Here is a 10700-nt window from a genome sequence, read left to right as displayed (position 1 = left end):
TTATGAACGAGAAGAACGTTAGGAAACTTATATGCCGTGTGTAGTCAAATACCTAGAACATGATTTTAGAAGTAATACTACGGAAGGAAAATGTATCCATTAGTTAGTTTTTTTTTTCCCGGCACGTATTGGTATACGATGGTAGTAGGGACATCTGTTTGTATCTTGTGTTTGTAAATTTTAACTTGTGCTCATGTTGTAAGAGATGAATTCATGGAGGCTTCTTGAACCATTAGCTTGTTGTTGTGCTTGTTGTACGTGGGTGTCTAATTTATGGAGATACAAAGTTGTTGTGCTCAAGTCCGTGAGTGTCTAAATAGAGGAGGTGCTAAGTGGATTAGTTAACAAAGTGTACATGCATCTATGACTAGATGAGTTCATGGAACCAACTGTACGTGGTACATATATACTTTATAATCATTCTGTGTGAATCTTTAGACAAGATACAATGGGTTTAGTCGATTATGGGGTATTGGACTTCTGAATTTTGAAGAATGTAAAAGGAGTATAGACGTGTGTCTCGGTGTAGGCATTATTTCGGAAATGTCACATATATTACTTCCGTGTTGTGTATCTGGGAGTAGTACAGCAGGAGTGTGTTCCCTACGAATCTGTAGAAAGAGCAGTGGAGAACTCTTTCAAAGTGGTGTCTTGACAAGTTAGTTTTATACATCAATTGGTGGGTATGTTTCGTACACCCAGATGGATTTGTTCCTTATATTAGTAGCTGTGGAGAGCGTAGAAATGTTCTTATAAGGCTTTACGACTTCTTAGTATTTATATTTTAGTTAGAAAAATGGTTGGGTGTTAAATGTTTAATTTCTTATTTCGTGTTTCACCTGTTTAGTTAGTTATTAATTACGGAATCCTTAAATTTGTCTTGGTCGGGATCTATTGTGAATTTGCTTGGAGTTTAACTCCCGTTGATTATTTTTCAGGTGTTGTTAGGGATTGTGAAGGAGTTTGATTGATTCGAGTTCCGGTGGATATTCTGAATATATCTAACTGAGAGTGGACATCTATTCTTCTTCTATTATTTATTTTTCGTCATGTAGTAGTGAGGCAGTGGGGATATTTGAACCGGGGTAGTTCCATTTTTTTCTTCAGCGGTTCAACATTTTACTTATTGTGGATCATTTAATAATTGTTAAGCACACTTTAGCTATTTTTTAGACATCTTCTCTTTTACGATTAAATAAAATTCCCTTCTGCATATTCAATTGTAATGGAACTGTGTTCCTAGTTTTCCGTGGTTATGTACCTTGTTACAGGAAATTAACGACATACTTTCTATTTAATCATCGGCCGAGGTTATGTGGAAAGTAGGGTTGTTACAGTAGGTATCAGGAGCTTAGGTTAGAGTAACTCTAGGACTTGGGGGAGTGAGCCTATGACGTTTCGTTATGTATATCCACAGCTTGGATATGCTTTATGATTGTTATTAGTATATTTGTATTCTTTTCTAAGATTATCATTGCCTTATATAGGAATGTCAAGGCGTGGTACTAGGAGACGTACTGGTACTGGGAGAGATGATACCGGAAATGATGGTCCTATTGATGGAAATGAACCACAATTAGGAAATCAGACTGTGAATGTGAATATGGTACAACTGACCCAGTTAATAGCCCAAGCAGTCGCTGCTGCTATTATAAACCAAAATGCTGGACAAGTCAACAATCAGCAAAAGCAAGGACCGCCTGCTGAAACTAAGGAAGATAGGTATAGAAAGATTCAGCTTCAGTTTAAGAAGTTGAACCGAAAGAGTTTTCTGGAAAATATGATAACCCGATGATAGCCCATGAATGGAAGGATGAGATGGTCAAGATTTTTAGGTCCATAGGACCTTCTTGCACAAAAGTCTTCAAGCAGAGATTAGCTACCTTTGAGCTCACTGGAGATGCTCATACTTGGTGGACTTCAGCTTCACGTGGATTGGATCATGCCACCATGACATGGACAGACTTCATTCGTATGTTTGATGACAAGTATTTCCATCAGAGTATTCAAAATGCTAAGGAGAGAGAGTTTCTTTCATTTAAGCAGGGTACTTTATCTGTTACAGAGTACGAGATTGAATACTCAAGATTGTCGATGTTTCTACCTCACTTGGTGGATACTGAAGAGAAAAATAGACGTAGGTTTGTTTATGGTCTGAATGTTGTGTATCAGAGGCATATTGTTGCAAATCATATGATTGACACACATGTTAGGGCTTTTGAATGTGCCATAGAGCTTGAGCAAGATTTCTTGGCTCATAAGAGGGATGAGGAATACTTGAAGAAGGACAATAAGGTTGACCGTGCATCAAAAGCTTCGTCGAGTCAACATGGAAGTGGTAAGAACCAGCAGACCCAGAATATCACTCAACAAGGTGGTCAACCAAGGAAGAAAAGGAAGGGACATTGGAATCAAGGGAATCATGGTCAGAAGGATGGAGGCACCGAAAGAGCAGTAGTGTCAGCCGAAGGTGAGGCTGTTGGCGCTAAACCAATTAACTTTTTTTATGGGTTATGTTATAACTGTCGAGAAAGGGGGCACAAGGCATCAGAATGTACCAATGAGAAGGTTCGAACAACAGACGGGGCGTGAACAGCCAAACACTGGGGTTGCAAACCGTAATGTGAAGCCTCGTGGCCAAGGTCAACTCTTTGTTGTGCAACCTCCTGAGACAAAGAATGCTACTTTGGGAGGTACCTTCTTTATTTTAGGAGAGCCTGTTAGTATTTTATTTGATACTGGAGCTACTCATTCTTTTATTTACGCTAAGTTAGTTCGCAAGGTAAATCTTTCTGTGAAAGTGTGTGATTTTCCTTTACGTGTTGCTACTCCTACGAGTAGTATGATAGAGTTGAGTAACAAGGTTGATGCTTTTCCTATTATGATTGGAGATGTTGAGCATTTGGCGGATTTTTATGTGTTAGAGATGGTTCCTTACGATGTGCTATTAAGAATGGATTGGTTATCTTCTAATTTTGTGCAATTAGATTGTGTTGTAAAGACAATTACTTTTGCAAAGACGGGTCAATCTAAGCTAGTGGTGCATAATACATCTCGAAGTCTGTTTGTAGAAGCTTTCCTTAGCCATATCGAGGGTGAAGTAGTAGATAATGAGTCTCTGCAGATTGCGAGTATACCTGTGGTGTCTGATTTTGCGGATTTGTTCCGAGAGGTTCCTGGGTTACCTCCAAGTAGGCAAGTAGAGTTTTGCATCGAACTCCAACCAGGTACAACACCTATTGCTCGTGCTCCTTATAGAATGGATCCAAAGGAAATGCAGGAATTGAAGTCTCAGATAGACCAACTTTTAAGTCAAGGATTTATTATACGTAGTTCTTCACCATGGGGTGCTCCTGTTTTATTTGTGAAAAAGAAAGATGGTTCTTTACGATTGTGTGTTGACTACCGTGAACTGAACAAGGTCACGATAAGAAACAAGTATCCTTTACCTAGGATTAATGATCTTTTTGACCAGTTGAAAGGGGCTATATGGTTTTCGATGATCGACTTGCGATCAGGCTATCATCAGCTTCTTGTTAGAGAGCAAGATATTTCTAAGACTGCATTCCTGATACGTTATGGTTCTTATGAGTTTTTGGTGATGACTTTCTGGCTTACGAATGCACGAGCGGTTTTTATGGACTTGATGAATCGAGTATTTAGAGATTTTCTTGATCGGTTTGTTATTGTTTTTATCGATGATATTCTTTTGTACTCTAAGACTCAGGAACAACACGTGGAACACTTACGCTTAGTGTTGCAGACTTCGAGAGGGCATCAGTTGTTTGCAAAGTTCTCGAAATGTGAATTTTGGCAACAATCAGTTAAGTTTTTGGGGCATGTGATATCTGAATCCGGAGTTTCTGTAGACCCTTCCAAGATTGAAGCAGTATTGAGTTGGAAACAACTTACAACGGTTTCAGAGATTCGAAGTTTTCTTGGTTTAGCTGGATATTACCGTCGTTTTATTAAGGATTTTTCTCGAATTTCTGGACCACTTACTAAGCTAACTAAGAAAATAGAACCGTTTGTTTGGGATTTTAAGTGTGAGGATGCCTTTCAGGAGCTTAAGACTCAGCTTACTTCGGCACCAATTTTGACCTTACCTGAAGAAGGAAATGAGCTTGTGGTTTACACGGATGCCTCACTTCTAGGATTGGGATGTGTTTTGATGCGGGAAGGTAAGGTTATTGCTTATGCATCTAGGCAATTGCATGTTCATGAGAAGAATTATCCAACCCATGACTTGGAGTTGGCAGCGATAGTTTTTGCTCTGAAGTTGTGGCGTCATTACTTATATGGCGAGAGATTTGAGCTTTTCACCGATCATAAGAGTCTCAAGTATCTGTTTTCGCAGAAGGATTTGAATATGAGACAACGTCGATGGATAGAGCTCATCAATGATTATACTTTTGGATTACAATATCACCCTGGTAAGGCGAATGTTGTAGCTGATGCCTTGAGTCGAAAACGAAAGGGTTTGTTAGCTTCCATGATGGTGGAACAGTGGAAGATGTTGGAGACAGTTGCCGAGTTTGACTTAGATGTCAAGAATACTTCTACTTCACAAGCATTTTGGGGTAATCTTGTGGTACAACCTGCACTTATTAGTCGTATCATCCATGCTCAATCCAAGGATAGTTGGTGTGCGAAACTACTTGGAGCTGGAGACTTAAGTGAAGATTTTGAGGTAGGTATGGATTGTGGGCTTCGACTTCGAGGTCGGTTATGTGTACCCTTGGATGCCCAGTTGAGACGTGAGGTATTAGTGTAGATGGGGAAAAACGATTTGCTGGTTTTTAAGGAATTGAGGAGACGACCGTACGGAGGAGACTCCTCGAACCGAGCGAAATGTTAAACCTCACACAGATGCACCGCTGCAAAGGGGGTGCTTTAGATTCGAGAGATCAATTGTAGTACTCTGGCCTAAATCAAGACAATGACCGTTCCAGAGTTAATTCGGTCACAAGAGAGGATGGGTTGATTTGTAGGAGGGAAGCTGAGAAATTTGTGGAATCAATGGTAATCAAAGATTGTGGGTGTGTGAATTCCGAATATGATAAGCTCTGAGTGATTGAAATTGCTCAATTGAGAGTAGTTGCTCAATTGATGAGTTGATGATCTCATGTTGTCGATGAGACGTAAGATTGATGATACTGATGATGATTCAATCATGATTCAGAGACTTATTTATATTGCTGAAATTGTAGACACCATGATTCCATGAAGTGTGACAGTTGATGGAATCAAGGAGTGGGGAAGTGGAGATCGTGTTTGAAACCAGTTGCTCAACGTGTGGATACTTGGTCGATTTTCCACCCACTACCTCGTGAATTCCTTTAACTGATTGCACGACTTGCTCACATTCCATCGTGTGTTTGAACACACGTGCCGTAGACCGCCAGACCGAAACCCTAAGTGATATCCCCCCAAGTGACACGATTGACGTCCCGTGGTTTGTTAGTCAATTGATGACTTCGTGGTTTGATGGGACGATGAGTCCATGTAGTTGCTGAGTTGAACATGATGTTCTGAAACTCGTGAATTGAACATGTCATGAGACAGAGGTATAGTTCTTACGATGACATGAGCAAGTATTGCTCATTCGGTGGATCGATGAATAATTATTGTTGAACCAATATTCCTTGGTTTGAACAAATATTTATCATCTGAGCAAGTGTTTCTCATGTGATGAATTGTTGAATATTTGATCGTCTGAGCATGTGTTGCTCGTCTGATGGATTATTGGCAGCGTACCAAAAATATTAATTAGAATACTGGTCGTTGAACCGAGCATAATTAATAAAATTAATGACCATGAGGTCGTCATAAAATTATTAAGGTTAGAATCTGGAATGATGATCCTTGGATTCAGAAACCCTAATTTGATCAATTGATGATCAATTCATGGTTCGTCAGAATTTAAACCATGGGACGAAGGAGGGAGCGACTACATGGGATCGTGGATCAACCATGTAGTGTCCATATGCTCACGTGAGCAAATACGAAGAACTCCTGAAGAGTTGACGATTTGTTGGTGAAAGAATGATTAAATGCTGGCTTAATCATTTATTCGAAAATACTCGTCTGAGCCTTAGGTGAGAAAACCTAATTAATTATGACGAGGCGAGGCGAGGGACCGACCATGGAGTCATGAAACCAGCCCTGGGTTGTCCCGTGACCGCCTGACGATCACTTCATGAAAATCCAAAGTGTTTGGGAGAGTTTTGGACCTAATACGAGCAATTGTGCAAATTAGGTCAAAACTGTGAAAATTGATGGGACTGGATTCCGTGAGCCAAATAGTCAATATTGGTAGGTCAAGATAGCGTGCTCGTGTCCCCAAGGCATCCGTGTCTCAGTCCTGAGAATTTTGATATTTTCTGGCGTGCAATTGAGCATCCATTCGAGAAAATATGCCAAACTTAGGGTTTCGACGAAACTGAGGAAAACACCATGAGATGATGAAAAATAATTATAAAATAAGGAATGAGGAGGCGTGGGACCGCCTTGGTCAAGGCATGGTCGGCCGATCGTGACCACGGTCCCGTGGTGCGTTTTCCTTAATTTTATAATATTTTGATGATTTTATGAAAAATTGATGAATTTTGAGAAATTTGATGAATTTAGGGAGTTTCCATGAATTGAAGGAGTTTTCATGAGTTCAAGGAAGCAAAAAATATTAAAATAATGAAAACAAGGGCTTGTGGGACCGTGGAGGCATGACCAGCCGGCTTAGGCCCGGTCCCACGAGTTTTCTTAATTTTTTGATATTTTTTAGGTATTTTTGATGATTTGAGGGAATTTTTCCTAATTTGAGAGAAATACCATGAAATCAAGGAATTTGATGAATTCAAGGAAAACTAATAATAAAATAATAAAACAAAGGGGCGTGTGGGACCGGCTAGGACATAGCCGGCCAGCCAAGGCTCGGTCCCACAAGTTTTCATAATTTATTTTATTTCATTATTATTTGATGATTTATGCAAAAATACCATGAAATCAAGGAGTTTTTTCATGAAATTAGAAAAATAATAATAATAATAAAATAATAAGGAACCGTGGGTGTGGGGCCGGTTGGGACCAAGGCATGGCCGGTTGGCCAATGGTCATGCCCCACACTCCTTTCCTTAATTTTATATTATTTTTTTATGGATTTATGGAAGTACCATGAAACCGAGGAGTTTCCTCGAGACGAAGGAGATTTGATAAAATGAGAGGATTTTCATCAAATCATGGAAAATAATAAAAATGCATTAAAATATAAAACTGGCGTGGGATTGACCACGACACGGTCGGTCGGTCGTGTGTCCGTGCTCCCAGCATCCTGGTCAATATTTTTAATTATTTATTATTTTCTTCTCTATTTTGCATAGGTTCATCGTTTCGTTGTATTTTTGAAATACTCGTTCGTGCGGTGACTGTTAGTGTATCATCGTTGAATACACCTTCACCATTTGAATCGGGGCTTACTTAGAGGTAGCTCAGACGCCCGGTTGTTGATTATTTATTACTAATTATGGAATTCAGTGGAGAATAATTCACAAAACTGAGTAATAAGATGTTTATTATTAATTCATAGGATCAGCTGAGGATTCGACTACAAATTCAGAATAATAAAGTGAGCATTACCATTCTATGGGATCGTAGATTCGACCATAGAATCAGAGTAATTAAGATTTATCTATTAACATTTACGAGACCAGTTGTGGATTCGATCATGAAATCGTAGTAATGAGATAATATAGTTATTGCTATTCTATGATATCAAGTCGTGGATTCGATCATAGAATCAGAACAATTGTTATCGCCATTCCATGGGACCAGTCGTGGATTCGACCATGGAATAGGAGCGATTGTAATTAGGAATAATTAACTTTGTGGCTCTATACTAGCAGAGCAAGCTGTCTAGGAGCCGTCCATCACGTGATGCTATATAGAAATAATCACTGAAAGTATTCAGTATTCATGAGATATGTCGTTGTCCAGTCGTGAGACTTCATATCTACATGTACTCTGAGAGAAAGTACTCTCTGTTGAGAATTCGATGAGAGACTCGTGCCTCGATACTCACGTCTGATTGCTGAATCAGAGTTTCGTATAATTATGAGTTTATGAATTTAGCCTTTGTCAAAAATACACCATCTACAATTAGATGGAGCTCACCGTAGTCGCTACACTATCCATACTGGACCTACAAAAAATGTATAAGGATTTGCGTAGACAATTTTGGTGGAAAAGTATGAAGCGAGATATTGCAGAATATGTTTCTAAATGCCGAACATGTCAACAAGTTAAGATTGAGCACCAAAAGCCAGCTGGAGAATTACAACCACTCCCAGTACCAGAATGGAAATGGGAAAATATTTCCATGGATTTTATAGTTGGACTACCGAGATCAAAGAGAGGACATGACTCTATTTGGGTAATAGTGGAAAGGTTGACTAAGTCGGCACACTTCTTACCAGTGCATACTACCTACAACATAGATAGATTATGCAAGCTCTATGTAGAGAAGATTGTGGTATTGCATGGAACGCCAGTCTCAATTGTTTCTGATAGGGGTGCGCAATTCACTTCAAAATTTTGAAGAAGCTTTCAACAAGCTTTGGGTTCAGATTTGGATTTTAGTACTTCATTTCATCCTCAGACTGATGGTCAGACAGAGAGAGTTAATCAAATATTGAGGATATGCTTCGAGCGTGTGTGCTAGATTTCCAAGGAAATTGGGATGATTATTTACCATGGGCAGAATTTTCTTACAATAATAGTTATCAGTCGAGCATTGGTATGGCTCCTTTTGAAGCTCTTTACGGAAGACCTTGTCGTTCACCAGCGTGTTGGGTAGAAGTGGGTGAAAAGAGATTTTTGGGGCCTGATTTGGTTCAGCTCACTACGGAGAAGATCTTAGTGGTTAAGGATTGTCTTCGTAAAGCTCAGAGTAGACAGATAAGTTATGCAGATAGGAAGCGTCGACCATTACCTCTTGAAGTCGGAGATGAGGTATTACTCAAGGTGTCTCCTATGAAAGGAGTAATGAGGTTTGGGAAGAAAGGTAAATTGGCTCTTAGATTTATTGGACCTTTTCCTATAACTAAGAAGATTGGAAATATGGCATACCAATTGGAGTTACCACCGCATTTATCTGGTGTCCACAACGTATTTCATGTTTCTATGCTACGTAGACACTTAAAAGATGGGGAGCGAGCTCAAAAAGCAGACCTTAGTGAGTTAGTTGTGAAACCGGATGCCACCTATGAAGATGAGGGTATTCGTATTTTAGAACGACAAGTTAGGCAACTACGGTCTCGAGAAATTCCATTTGTCAAAGTGCAATGAAATTCACAGGACGAGCGAGAAGCTTCGTGGGAGAGTGAGGATGTTATTTGTCGTTATCACCCGCAACTTTTTAATAACGTGGTAATTTTAATTCCGGGGACGAAATCCTTTTCTAGTGGGGTAGACTATAATAGCCAACCATTTTGATTTAGCTGTAGATATATAGTTTTAGGATGGTAAGACGGCCCTTATAGAATTAAAGGATTTATATAGTTATTTCTAAAGAAACTGATTAGGTTTTGACCTGTTCTTTAACTCCCTAATCGTGGAAGACGGATTCAAAGAATATAAAAATCATAACGTGTAGAAAGAGAACGATAAGAATTAGGTGGCTGTATTCTATAGCAGACCTAATAAGGATTTGGAGAAAAGAAGGTTTCATTGTGTCTACTGTGGTAAGGGTTTTATTAGGATTGTCCGTATCTAGATTTTTTATTATTGTTCTCTTTGTAACCATGTAATTTTGTGGTGATTCCTTTTGTATTTAGGATTCGTTTCAGTGAAGTGATTGCTTCTTGGGAAGATTGGCTACAGTTGCTTGGTATTGAGGCAAGTTCACTTTATTTCTGTATTAGGATAAATTTAGGGGTGTTTAACTTGACTTAATAATCTTGTAGAATTATAGAGTTTTGATTGAATTAGAATTTTAATTTGATCCTAATTTCTACTGATAGCATCTCTTAAGGTAAGTTAAGGTTAAGAAATCCTTTTATGTGATTTAATTTAAGCTCACATCTTGCTGTGAATATTATTATGAACGAGAAGAACGTTAGGAAACTTATATGTTGTGTGTAGTCAAATACCTAGAACATGATTTTGGAAGTAATACTACGGAAGGAAAATGTATCCATTAGTTAGTTTTTTTTCCCGGCACGTACTGGTATACGATGGTAGTAGGGACATCTGTTTGTATCTTGTGTTTGTAAATTTTAACTTGTGCTCATGCTGTAAGAGATGAATTCATGGAGGCTCCTTGAACCATTAGTTTGTTGTTGTGCTTGTTGTACGTGGGTGTCCAATTTATGGAGATGCAAAGTTGTTGTGCTCAAGTCCGTGAGTGTCTAAATAGAGGAGGTGCTAAGTGGATTAGTTAACAAAGTGTACATGCATTTATGACTAGTTGAGTTCATGGAACCAACTGTACATGGTATATATATACTTTATAATCATTCTATGTGAATCTTGAGACAAGATACAATGGGTTTAGTTGATTATGGGGTATTGTACTTCTGAATTTTGAAGAATGTAAAAGGAGTATAGACGTGTGTCTCGGTGTAGGCATTATTTCGGAAATGTCACATATATTACTTCCGTGTTGTGTATTTGGGAGTAGTACAGTAGCATTGTGTTCCCTACGAATC

Source organism: Papaver somniferum, chromosome 3, assembly GCF_003573695.1.
Source record: "Papaver somniferum cultivar HN1 chromosome 3, ASM357369v1, whole genome shotgun sequence".
NCBI classification, from domain to species: Eukaryota; Viridiplantae; Streptophyta; class Magnoliopsida; order Ranunculales; family Papaveraceae; genus Papaver; species Papaver somniferum.
The sequence above is the reverse complement of the archived record's forward strand: the minus strand, read 5'-3'. Positions refer to the sequence as shown.